At 37.4% G+C, this 12,763-nt stretch overlaps 5 non-coding genes across 5 annotated transcripts; all 5 read right to left on the reverse strand.

The window, feature by feature from the left end:
* Nucleotides 1-1,327: 1,327 nt before the first annotated feature.
* Nucleotides 1,328-1,445, reverse strand: LOC145997742 (U5 spliceosomal RNA). The gene has a single exon (XR_014443137.1). It is a non-coding gene; the product is annotated as a U5 spliceosomal RNA (small nuclear RNA).
* A 1,554-nt stretch (nt 1,446-2,999) lies between these two features.
* LOC145997564 (U5 spliceosomal RNA) lies at nt 3,000-3,117 on the reverse strand. Its single transcript, XR_014442966.1, has one exon. It is a non-coding gene; the product is annotated as a U5 spliceosomal RNA (small nuclear RNA).
* A 1,554-nt stretch (nt 3,118-4,671) lies between these two features.
* On the reverse strand, nt 4,672-4,789 carry LOC145997743 (U5 spliceosomal RNA). Its single transcript, XR_014443138.1, has one exon. It is a non-coding gene; the product is annotated as a U5 spliceosomal RNA (small nuclear RNA).
* A 1,555-nt stretch (nt 4,790-6,344) lies between these two features.
* LOC145997643 (U5 spliceosomal RNA) lies at nt 6,345-6,463 on the reverse strand. Its single transcript, XR_014443041.1, has one exon. It is a non-coding gene; the product is annotated as a U5 spliceosomal RNA (small nuclear RNA).
* Nucleotides 6,464-8,020: 1,557 nt separating this feature from the next.
* Nucleotides 8,021-8,135, reverse strand: LOC145997827 (U5 spliceosomal RNA). Its single transcript, XR_014443216.1, has one exon. It is a non-coding gene; the product is annotated as a U5 spliceosomal RNA (small nuclear RNA).
* Nucleotides 8,136-12,763: the final 4,628 nt, after the last annotated feature.

Consider the following 12,763-nt stretch of genomic DNA (forward strand, 5'->3'; position numbering starts at 1 on the left):
TCTGCCTTATCTCGGACACCATTCCAACTAGTAGTTACTTGGCAACAAATTCCATTTCACGTAGAATTTTCAGTTTACCTGTTCTATTATACAAGACGATTATACTTTCGGGTTTCTCCCACAGGCATGCTTAATAATGCTTCGTAAAGAAACCAAACCGAAGCAAGAAAGAAAATTACCGCAGTTATTTCGGTTGTGACGGATCACTTTCATGTCATGCGATTCTTGCACGTATATATGAAGTGATGGAATATCGAAATTTACTATAGATTGGGCAATAGCCATGAATATAGAACACGATAGTTCCGTGAAAATTATTTAACGTAATAATTCTCGGTATCAAAGCAAGTTACATTTCGACATTTGTAAATTAGAGAGAAAGAAATAAGTAAAAGGAATTTTGTGTTCCAAAATTTCCTATCTTTCGCTAACGACTTCATTTTCACAATGTTACTTCCGTACAGGGTTTCAAAATTTGTGTTTTTTTCTTTGTTTTAACATGCTTTTAATGTTGATTTGTGGAAAAGGATATATTTCTTCTAAAAAAATAAAACTTTTAAAAGAAAATGCCAAGATGGAATTTTTTTAAGAATAATGAATAATAAGGTATCTATTGAACATCCAAGGATGGATTGTGTTCATATTACAAGCAAACGCTTGACTAACTTCTTAAAATACACATTTATGTTAGTCTTAAAACTCGCCTGTACGCTGTTCGAGAAGCTCCAACTAATCCACAGTTGCCAGGCCCCACTGAGTCCACGTGGTAGCTTCTGATTAATTATCATCGTGAATGGAACTAAATCTTAAACACCTGCATAAATCATAGCCATGAATTTTAAACGTGGCCCACGGTATTCATCAACATATGTGTGTTATTTGATGTACATTGTGAGCCACTGAGCAGATTCTAATGCACTATGAAGAAAATGATACTCATTTTGGGAAAAGGCATAGTTACAAAACACACAAATAATCACAAACTATCAAACGTCAAGTATCAAAATGTGTTTTAAACAAATCTGAAAATAAAAATGTTTCAAACGCTTTGCTTAAACATTTGAAATAAACAAAGAAATTTGTTTTAAACGGAGAAAACATGTTGTTTAAAACACTTTGTTTTGATCATACTAACTCTGTTTCCATACAATCCTCCCTGTGAAGTCATTTCCATGTTCGGCTTCGTTTGAAATGACAAGAGCATTTGGAAATTTAGCAGCAAGCGCCCACACAGATCCTCCTGCCTGCAAATTTCAGAATTTGAGAGATTATCAAACTGAGCTAGAGCACACATTTTCCCTTCACTTTTCGTTGCGTTTGCTAATCGGGCTCAGTTTGTACCAAGCGTTTAGAAAAAATAGTATTAGACTCGTTTGTTGTTCCCCTCAACGGAAATCTTTAGTAAAAGGCGAAAGATTTTTGCGTATGAAGGGAAACCAGAGTTGTTTTCAGGCCACCAATTTTTCCTAGCGTATGTTGCAGTTCAATTCACTGCTCATGGGAACGTGTAGGTTCCGTAGGAAATTGCTGTTTTACTTGTTGAAACAAAAACTCTTTTTGTGTGATTTTCGTTTCTGAAAACGTTAGAATAAGGATATAAATCCGTGCCGATTTCTAATTTGCGTCATGTGCACGGACCAACGTACACAAATGATAAACCGACAGCAAATTCTGCCATCTCTCGGACACCATTTCTACTAGTAGTTACTAGGCAACAAATTCCATTTCACGTAGAATTTTCAGTTTACCTGTTCTATTATACAAGACGATTATACTTTCGGGTTTCTCCCACAGGCATGCTTAATAATGTTTCGTAAAGAAACAAAACCGAAGCAAGAAAGAAAATTACCGCAGTTATTTCGGTTGTGACGGGTCACTTTCATGTCATGCGATTCTTGCACGTGTATATGTAGTGATGGAATCTCGAAATTTACTAAAGATTGGGCAATAGCCATGAATATAGAACACGATAGTTCCGTGAAAATTACTTAACGTAATAATTCTCGGCATCAAAGCAAGTTACATTTCGACATTTGTAAATTAGAGAGAAAGAAATAAGTAAAAGGAATTTTGTGTTCCAAAATTTCCTATCTTTCGCTAACGACTTCATTTTCACAATGTTACTTCCGTACAGGGTTTCAAAATTTGTGTTTTTTTCTTTGTTTTAACATGCTTTTAACGTTGATTTGTGGAAAAGGATATATTTTTTTAAAAAATAAAACTTTTAAAAGAAAATGCTAAGATGACATTTTTATAAGAATAATGAATAACAAGGTATCTGTTGAACATCCATGGTTGGATTGTGTTCATATTACAAGGAAACGCTTGACTAACTTCTTAAAATACACATTTATGTTAGTCTTAAATCTCGCCTGTACGCTGCTCGAGAAGCTCCAATTAATCCACAGTTGCCAGGCCCCACTGAGTCCACGTGGTAGTATCTGATTAATTATCATCATCATGAATGGAACTAAATCTTAAACACCTGCATTAATCATAGCCATGAATTTTAAACGTGTCCCACGGTATTCATCACCATATGTGTGTTATTTGAGGTACATTTTGAGTAACTGAGCAGATTCCAATGCACAATGAAGAGAATGATACTCATTTTGGGAAAAGGCGTAGTTACAAAACACACAAATAATCACAAACTATCAAACGTCAAGTATCAAAATGTGTTTTAAACAAATCTGAAAAGAAACATGTTTCAAACGCTTTGTTTAAACATTTGAAATAAACAAAGAAATATGTTTTAAACGGAGAAAACATGTTGTTTAAAACACTTTGTTTTGATCATGCTAACTCTGTTTCCATATAATCCTCTCTGTGAAGTCATTTCCATGTTCGGCTTCGTTGTGAAATGACAAGAGCATTTGGAAATTTAGCAGCAAGCGCCCATACAGATCCTCCTGCCTGCAAATTTCAGAAGGTGAGAGATTATCAAGCTGAGCAAGAGAACACATTTTCCCCTACACGTTTTGTTGTGTTTGCTAATCGGGCTCAGTTTGTACCAAGCCTTTAAAAAAATAGTATTAGACTCGTTTGTTGTTCCCCTCCACGGAAATCTTTAGTAAAAGGCGAAAGATTTTTGCGTATGAAGGAAAACCAGAGTTGTTTTCAGGCCACCAATTTTTCCTAGCATATGTTGCAGTTCAATTCACTGCTCATGGGAACGCGTAGGTTCCGTAGGAAATTGCTGTTTTACTTGTTGAAAAAAAAACTCTTTTTGTGTGATTTTCGTTTCTGAAAACGAGAGAATAAGGATATAAATCCGTGCCGATTTCTAATTTGCGTCATGTGCACGGACCAACGTACACAAATGATAAACCGACAGCAAATTCTGCCATCTCTCGGACACCATTTCAACTAGTAGTTACTTGGCAACAAATTCCATTTCACGTAGAATTTTCAGTTTACCTGTTCTCATATACAAAACGATTACACTTTCGGGTTTCTCCCACAGGCATGCTTAATAATGTTTCGTAAATAAACCAAACCGAAGCAAGATAGAAAATTACCGCAGTTATTTCGGTTGTGACGGACCACTTTCATGTCATGCGATTCTTGCACGTATATATGTAGTGATGGAATCTCGAAATTTACTATAGATTGGGCAATAGCCATTAATATAGAACACGATAGTTCCGTGAAAATTACTTAACGTAATAATTCTCGGCATCAAAGCAAGTTACATTTCGACATTTGTAAATTAGAGAGAAAGAAATAAGTAAAAGGAATTTTGTGTTCCAAAATTTCCTATCTTTCGCTAACGACTTCATTTTCACAATGTTACTTCCGTACAGGGTTTCAAAATTTGTGTTTTTTTCTTTGTTTTAACATGCTTTTAACGTTGATTTGTGGAAAAGGATATATTTTTTTAAAAAAATAAAACTTTTAAAAGAAAATGCTAAGATGACATTTTTATAAGAATAATGAATAACAAGGTATCTGTTGAACATCCATGGTTGGATTGTGTTCATATTACAAGCAAACGCTTGACTAACTTCTTAAAATACACATATATGTTAGTCTTAAATCTCGCCTGTACGCTGCTCGAGAAGCTCCAATTAATCCACAGTTGCCAGGCCCCACTGAGTCCACGTGGTAGCTTCTGATTAATTATCATCATCATGAATGGAACTAAATCTTAAACACCTGCATTAATCATAGCCATGAATTTTAAACGTGTCCCACGGTATTCATCACCATATGTGTGTTATTTGAGGTACATTTTGAGTAACTGAGCAGATTCTAATGCACAATGAAGAGAATGATACTCATTTTGGGAAAAGGCGTAGTTACAAAACACACAAATAATCACAAACTATCAAACGTCAAGTATCAAAATGTGTTTTAAACAAATCTGAAAATAAAAATGTTTCAAACGCTTTGCTTAAACATTTGAAATAAACAAAGAAATTTGTTTTAAACGGAGAAAACATGTTGTTTAAAACACTTTGTTTTGATCATACTAACTCTGTTTCCATACAATCCTCCCTGTGAAGTCATTTCCATGTTCGGCTTCGTTTGAAATGACAAGAGCATTTGGAAATTTAGCAGCAAGCGCCCACACAGATCCTCCTGCCTGCAAATTTCAGAAGGTGAGAGATTATCAAGCTGAGCAAGATCACACATTTTCCCTTCACTTTTCGTTGCGTTTGCTAATCGGGCTCAGTTTGTACCAAGCGTTTAGAAAAAATAGTATTAGACTCGTTTGTTGTTCCCCTCAACGGAAATCTTTAGTAAAAGGCGAAAGATTTTTGCGTATGAAGGGAAACCAGAGTTGTTTTCAGGCCACCAATTTTTCCTAGCGTATGTTGCAGTTCAATTCACTGCTCATGGGAACGTGTAGGTTCCGTAGGAAATTGCTGTTTTACTTGTTGAAACAAAAACTCTTTTTGTGTGATTTTCGTTTCTGAAAACGTTAGAATAAGGATATAAATCCGTGCCGATTTCTAATTTGCGTCATGTGCACGGACCAACGTACACAATTGATAAACCGACAGCAAATTCTGCCATCTCTCGGACACCATTTCTACTAGTAGTTACTAGGCAACAAATTCCATTTCACGTAGAATTTTCAGTTTACCTGTTCTATTATACAAGACGATTATACTTTCGGGTTTCTCCCACAGGCATGCTTAATAATGTTTCGTAAAGAAACAAAACCGAAGCAAGAAAGAAAATTACCGCAGTTATTTCGGTTGTGACGGGTCACTTTCATGTCATGCGATTCTTGCACGTGTATATGTAGTGATGGAATCTCGAAATTTACTAAAGATTGGGCAATAGCCATGAATATAGAACACGATAGTTCCGTGAAAATTACTTAACGTAATAATTCTCGGCATCAAAGCAAGTTACATTTCGACATTTGTAAATTAGAGAGAAAGAAATAAGTAAAAGGAATTTTGTGTTCCAAAATTTCCTATCTTTCGCTAACGACTTCATTTTCACAATGTTACTTCCGTACAGGGTTTCAAAATTTGTGTTTTTTTCTTTGTTTTAACATGCTTTTAACATTGATTTGTGGAAAAGGATATATTTTTTTAAAAAAATAAAACTTTTAAAAGAAAATGCTAAGATGACATTTTTATAAGAATAATGAATAACAAGGTATCTGTTGAACATCCATGGTTGGTTTGTGTTCATATTACAAGCAAACGCTTGACAAACTTCTTAAAATACACATTTATGTTAGTCTTAAATCTCGCCTGTACGCTGCTCGAGAAGCTCCAATTAATCCACAGTTGCCAGGCCCCACTGAGTCCACGTGGTAGCTTCTGATTAATTATCATCATCATGAATGGAACTAAATCTTAAACACCTGCATTAATCATAGCCATGAATTTTAAACGTGTCCCACGGTATTCATCACCATATGTGTGTTATTTGAGGTACATTTTGAGTAACTGAGCAGATTCTAATGCACAATGAAGAGAATGATACTCATTTTGGGAAAAGGCGTAGTTACAAAACTCACAAATAATCACAAACTATCAAACGTCAAGTATCAAAATGTGTTTTAAACAAATCTGAAAAGAAACATGTTTCAAACGCTTTGTTTAAACATTTGAAATAAACAAAGAAATATGTTTTAAACGGAGAAAACATGTTGTTTAAAACACTTTGTTTTGATCATGCTAACTCTGTTTCCATATAATCCTCTCTGTGAAGTCATTTCCATGTTCGGATTCGTTGTGAAATGACAAGAGCATTTGGAAATTTAGCAGCAAGCGCCCATACAGATCCTCCTGCCTGCAAATTTCAGAAGGTGAGAGATTATCTAGCTGAGCAAGAGAGCACATTTTCCCCTACACGTTTTGTTGTATTTGCTAATCGGGCTCAGTTTGTACCAAGCCTTTAAAAAAATAGTATTACACTCGTTTGTTGTTCCCCTCCACGGAAATCTTTAGTAAAAGGCGAAAGATTTTTTGCGTATGAAGGGAAACCAGAGTTGTTTCCAGGCCACCAATTTTTCCTAGCATATGTTGCAGTTCAATTCACTGCTCATGGGAACGTGTAGGTTCCGTAGGAAATTGCTGTTTTACTTGTTGAAACATAAAACCTCTTTTTGTGTGATTTTCGTTTCTTAAAGAGAGAGAATATAGATGTAAATCCGTGCCGATTTCTAATTTGCGTCATGTGCACGGACCAACGTACACAAATGAAAAACCGACAGCAAATTCTGCCATCTCTCGGCCACCATTTCAACTAGTAGTTACTTGGCAACAAATTCCATTTCACGTATAATTTTCATTTACCTGTTCGCATATACAAGAAGATTATACTTTCGGGTTTCTCTCACAGGAATGCTTAATAATGTTTCGTAAAAAAACCAAACCGGAGCAAGGAAGAAAATTATCGCAGTTATTTAGGTTGTGACGGGTCACTTTCATGTCATGCGATTCTTGCACGTATATATGTTGTGATGGAATCTCGAAATTTACTATAGATTGGGCAATAGCCATTAATATAGAACACGATAGTTCCGTGAAAATTACTTAACGTAATAATTCTCGGCATCAAAGCAAGTTACATTTCGACAATTGTAGATCAGAGAGAAAGAAATAAGTAAAACGAATTTTGTGTTCCAAAATTTCCTATCTTTCGCTAACGACTTCATTTTCACAATGTTACTTAAGTACAGGGTTTCAAAATTTGTGTTTTTTTCTTTGTTTTAACATGCTTTTAACGTTGATTTGTGGAAAAGGATATTTTTTTTAAAAAAATAAAACTTTTAAAAGAAAATGCCAAGATGACATTTTTATAAGAATAATGAATAACAAGGTATCTGTTGAACATCCAAGGTTGGATTGTGTTCACATTACAAGCAAACGCTTGACTAACTTCTTAAAATACACATTTATGTTAATCTTAAATCTCGCCTGTACGCTGTTCGAGAAGCTCGAACTAATCCACAGTTGCCAGGCAACACTGAGTCCACGTGGTAGCTCCTGATTAATTATCATCGTGAATGGAACTTAATCTTAAACACCTGCATAAATCATAGCCATGAATTTTAAACGTGTCCCACGGTATTCATCACCATATGTGTGTTATTTGATGTACATTTTGAGCCACTGGGCAGATTCTAATGCACAATAAAGAGAATGATATTCATTTAAAGAAAAGGAGTAGTTACAAAACACACAAATAATCACAAACTATCAAACGTCAAGTATCAAAATGTGTTTTAAACAAATCTGAAAAGAAACATGTTTCAAACGCTTTGTTTAAACATTTGAAATAAACAAACAAATATGTTTTAAACGGTGAAAACATGTTGTTTAAAACACTTTGTTTTGATCATACTAACTCTGTTTCCATACAATCCTCCCTGTGAAGTCATTTCCATGTTCGGCTTCGTTGTGAAATGACAAGAGCATTTGGAAATTTAGCAGCAAGCGCCCATACATATCCTCCTGCCTGCAAATTTCAGAAGGTGAGAGATTATCAAGCTGAGCAAGAGCACACATTTTCCCCTACACTTTTCGTTGTGTTTGCTAATCGGGTTCAGTTTGTACGAAGCCTTTAGAAAAAATCGTATTAGACTCGTTTGTTGTTCCCCTCAACGGAAATCTTTAGTAAAAGGCGAAAGATTTTTTGCGTATGAAGGGAAACCAGAGTTGTTTCCAGGCCACCAATTTTTCCTAGCATATGTTGCAGTTCAATTCACTGCTCATGGGAACGTGTAGGTTCCGTAGGAAATTGCTGTTTTACTTGTTGAAACATAAAACCTCTTTTTGTGTGATTTTCGTTTCTTAAAGAGAGAGAATAAGGATATAAATCCGTGCCGATTTCTAATTTGCGTCATGTGCACGGACCAACGTACACAAATGATAAACCGACAGCAAATTCTGCCATCTCTCGGCCACCATTTCAACTAGTAGTTACTTGGCAACAAATTCCATTTCACGTATAATTTTCATTTACCTGTTCGCATATACAAGAAGATTATACTTTCGGGTTTCTCTCAGAGGAATGCTTAATAATGTTTCGTAAGGAAACCAAACCGGAGCAAGGAAGAAAATTACCGCAGTTATTTAGGTTGTGACGGGTCACTTTCATGTCATGCGATTCTTGCACGTACATATGTTGTGATGGAATCTCGAAATTTACTATAGATTGGGCAATAGCCATTAATATAGAACACGATAGTTCCGTGAAAATTACTTAACGTAATAATTCTCGGCATCAAAGCAAGTTACATTTCGACAATTGTAGATCAGAGAGAAAGAAATAAGTAAAAGGAATTTTGTGTTCCAAAACTTCCTATTTTTCGCTAACGACTTCATTTTCACAATGTTACTTCCGTACAGGGTTGGCAAAATTTGTGTTATTTTCTTTGTTTTAACATGCTTTTATTGTTGATTTGTCGAAAAGGATATATATTTTTTAAAAAAATAAAACTTTTAAAACAAAATGCCAAGATGACATTTTTTTAAGAATAATGAATAATAAGGTATCTATTGAACATGCAAGGATGGATTGTGTTCATATTACAAGCAAACGCTTGACTAACTTCTTAAAATACACATTTATGTTAGTCTTAAATCTCGCCTGTACGCTGTTCGAGAAGCTCCAACTAATCCACAGTTGCCAGGCCCCACTGAGTCCAAGTGGTAGCTTCTGATTAATTATAGTAGTGTAATTTGTCCTATTATTGGCGCGATAAAGTATGAACCCCCCTCAAGCAGATTTGCCTACACTTAAAACAAGCTCAACATGCCCATATGAGCTTTTTGCTCAAGTGTGGAACTCTGTCTAATCCAAGATTTTTGTAAAAATGCCCTCGGGAATTTTCCGAGAAAGTATGACCCCCCTCAGATTGATTTGCCTACACTTATAAAAGGCACTTCTGTGAGATTGTTGTCCATAAATTTGTTAAAAATATGCCCCTCTTGATATTTTTTTTGGCCACACTTAAAACTAGGCCACCCTCACACACACACACACACACACACACCCACACCCACCCACACACACACACACATATACATACACACACACATACGTGTAAACGTGGTCTTATAAGGCCCGAGTGAGTGTACATATGTTGTTGGAACCACTATAATTTGATAAATTATCATAATCAAATTCATTTTAAAATGTCGAGACCATGCATGTGATTACAAATACCACCGTGGTTTTTGAAAATTATCATTTATGCAGTTTTCCTGACGAAAAAATGGTTACTATTCTTGTTGGAACCTGGTACCAATATCACCTGTCTAATTTACATGTTGTAATTTTTAATACAATTGCATCCGTTGTGGGTACCGATCAATATTGCACAAACCGTCCAACCAATCACAATTCTTGTAGGTCACATGATTTCTTCCTGTGTGTAAGCAGCTACGTGCCATACCGAATTGGGCAATAGTTGTGAAACGCGCTTTACGGCGTCAATTGAGAGCGCGTAGCTTGCATGTATCTGTCTCGTCGGCGCAGAGCATTCGGAAGGGGAGGGGGAAAAAAAAGAAGAGTTCCTCTCGCGGCGGAGTAAGGAAGGGATTAACTGCGGCGCAGTCAGTGGCGTACTTAAGGAGTTTTTGCCCCACTGTGGAATTGAGAAAATAATTACATTTACCCTAATCGCTAAATCTAATTTTTACTTTGCATACTTTTTTGTGTTGTTTGAAGATTTCAGAAATCAAAGCAGGCTTGTGCGGCCTATCATGGCAACTGTGTGAAACGAAGCTCTTTATTGGAACGCTACCAAGCGAAACGCAATATGTAACAAGCGACAAGAGATACGTATCGCTTGGAATTGAACCCTCAGTAATCAATTCGACCTTTCGCATTGATGCGACAGGGCAAGCTGCACATGTCGCTTGCGGGTCGATGCATTAGGTTTTTCGAGCATGAGCGGTGAATTTCTTGCTTTAGAATGAAGTCGCCAGTGTTCGTGGGTGTCCGGAAGGGGGGCAAGGGGGGCCGTGCCCCCCCTGGAAAAGTCAAACAAATAATATATTTCACACATATAATTTCATTTCAGCCACAATAATAAGTGTTTTTTAATGCACGAACATGATAAATTCAAATGGAAACAATGTTTTTTGAGGGAACATTGGGGAAAATGTGGCTTATTTGCCCCCCCTGGAAAAATACCTTCCTTGCCCCTCCCTGGAAAAAAAAACCTTCTGACGTCCATGCCAGTGTTGCCTGTCGGTTTTCGCCTGCCACTTGTCGCTTCGATCTGAAGTCTCCTTGAAGGGGTCAGGGGAAGAATTCTGACGGAGGCGACAAGCGACAGTGTGCTTCCACATCGATAAGAGACACGGGTCCCTTTTGGCTTGTAGACTAAAACATTCACCGCCCGTGCACGACAACAAGTGGAGGCGTCACGATGCACAACATTGATAAAAAAGCGACATGCAATATTTTCAGCTTACCGTGCTGTATCAGTTCGAAACGTAGCATTGATTACCGAGGCTTGTCGCTTGTCGCGTTACGCTTCGGTATGGAATCTGCTTAAACGGCAGGAGACGGCGACATGGAGATTTTATACCAAAGCAACAAGCAAGATTAGAAAATTCAATATAAGGCAAAACATTCACCGCGCATACGAGAACAAAAGTACGAAGCGACATGATGCACAGTATTAACAAAACTGGCAAATCAGAGCGACACGCAAGCTACAAGCGACACCTGCATCTTGTCGTGTCGCTTCTGTTCGAAAGGTTCAATTCATTACTGCTGGTTCGCTTCCAAGGGACAGGTGTTGGTTGTCGCTTTCGTGTGAAATCTCCCTTACAAAGCCAAAAAGCTGCAAACGACAGACGACAAGTGACAGGCGACAAGCGACACGGAGAATTCACACAGAAGCTACAAGCGGCAAGCGATACTAGCACAGTTAGTTTAAATTCAAACATTCACCGCGCATGAGCTAACAAGAGCACGGTATTGAGAAAATTGCCTAATCAGAGTGACACATGCAACTTGTCCTGTCGCTTTCTGAATGCTGGTTTGCAAGTTAAGCGTGTCACGTGCCTCTCGCCTCTGAAAGCTACACCAAGCCATTGTTTTATTCGATTCTCCTCAGGGAAGGAAGAGAATGCTTATACAAATACAGTCTCCGCAGATCATTTGCGAAGCCACTCATTATATTTGAAACTCTATTTTCTGTGCACACTCAGCGTGCACTATAATCTTCCGAAGTGGCCCTAACAATTTATTTGCTGGAACTAGGATCTCACTTTCTTCATCGTTGTGAAGGGTCACTCGCAATAGAATTGTTACGATTTTGTCTCTCTGCGTGAGAACAGAATTTGGAGACTATAGTCGACAAAAAATTACTTCTGTTGGAGTTATTAAGTTTGTGGAGAAGAGTGGTGCTTCAGATGGCTGTTCCATGTAGACTGTACATTTGAAAAAAACGAGCAAAGGAAAAAGTCACTTATTTAATTTCTTTGTAAAATGAATTAAGTGTTAATTTACCAGAAGTCCAGTACAGTAAAACTATCCAAGTTTATAATGGTGTGAGTCTTAATCGACATTTTAATTAAACCTTTCTTCACAAACTGATTCAAAATTGAATAGGGCAGTGGTTCCCAAAGTGTGCTCCGCGGTGCCCCGGGGTGCGATATTTTCACTGAAATGCCACTTACTTGTTAGTCTACAGATGGTTTTAGATATGATTGTTTCAAAAATTTGCTTATTTGGTCCTTTTTACATAAACAATGTTTCTGAATTTGAAATATGTGCTTATTTTTTAACTTAAGGCAAGCAACCTAACAACAGTAACTTAGCGTTGCAAGTTTTAGATAGGCCTATGCCTACATTCTGACTTGGGCGCCGCGGAAAAATTTTAAAATTACAAAGTTTGGGATCCCCTGAGATAGGGCATAATTGTAATACTCGTAATGAATGATTGACGTATAAACTTGATGTGAAGCGTACAGAAATATTTGTTTCGCGAATGGAGCGAACAATAAAACGTTTTATAAATCTCATTCCTTGCAACCACCCAATCACAGTAACTGTTGATCACCTGACCTCTACTTCCACGTCACCCATGAAGTTTGCTGGTGTATCTTTGCGTCCTATCACCTAGACCACAAGCATTTCGTTTTCGCGCCTTTTTTAACGGACACCCGGTCCTTTCTTACTTCGGTAGTTCTTCTCGCAGTCAAGTAGGAGGGGTACGAGTTCCACCTAAGGCCTCCCCGATGGCCATGTCGACCTCCGTGGCGGACTGGTTAGCACGGCGCGCTACGACGCCAGGGGTTCCGGGTTCGAGTCCCGGGTAAGGCAC

This window comes from Lepisma saccharinum, chromosome 13 (genome assembly GCF_977018435.1).
Source record: "Lepisma saccharinum chromosome 13, izLepSacc3.1, whole genome shotgun sequence".
NCBI classification, from domain to species: domain Eukaryota; kingdom Metazoa; phylum Arthropoda; class Insecta; order Zygentoma; family Lepismatidae; genus Lepisma; species Lepisma saccharinum.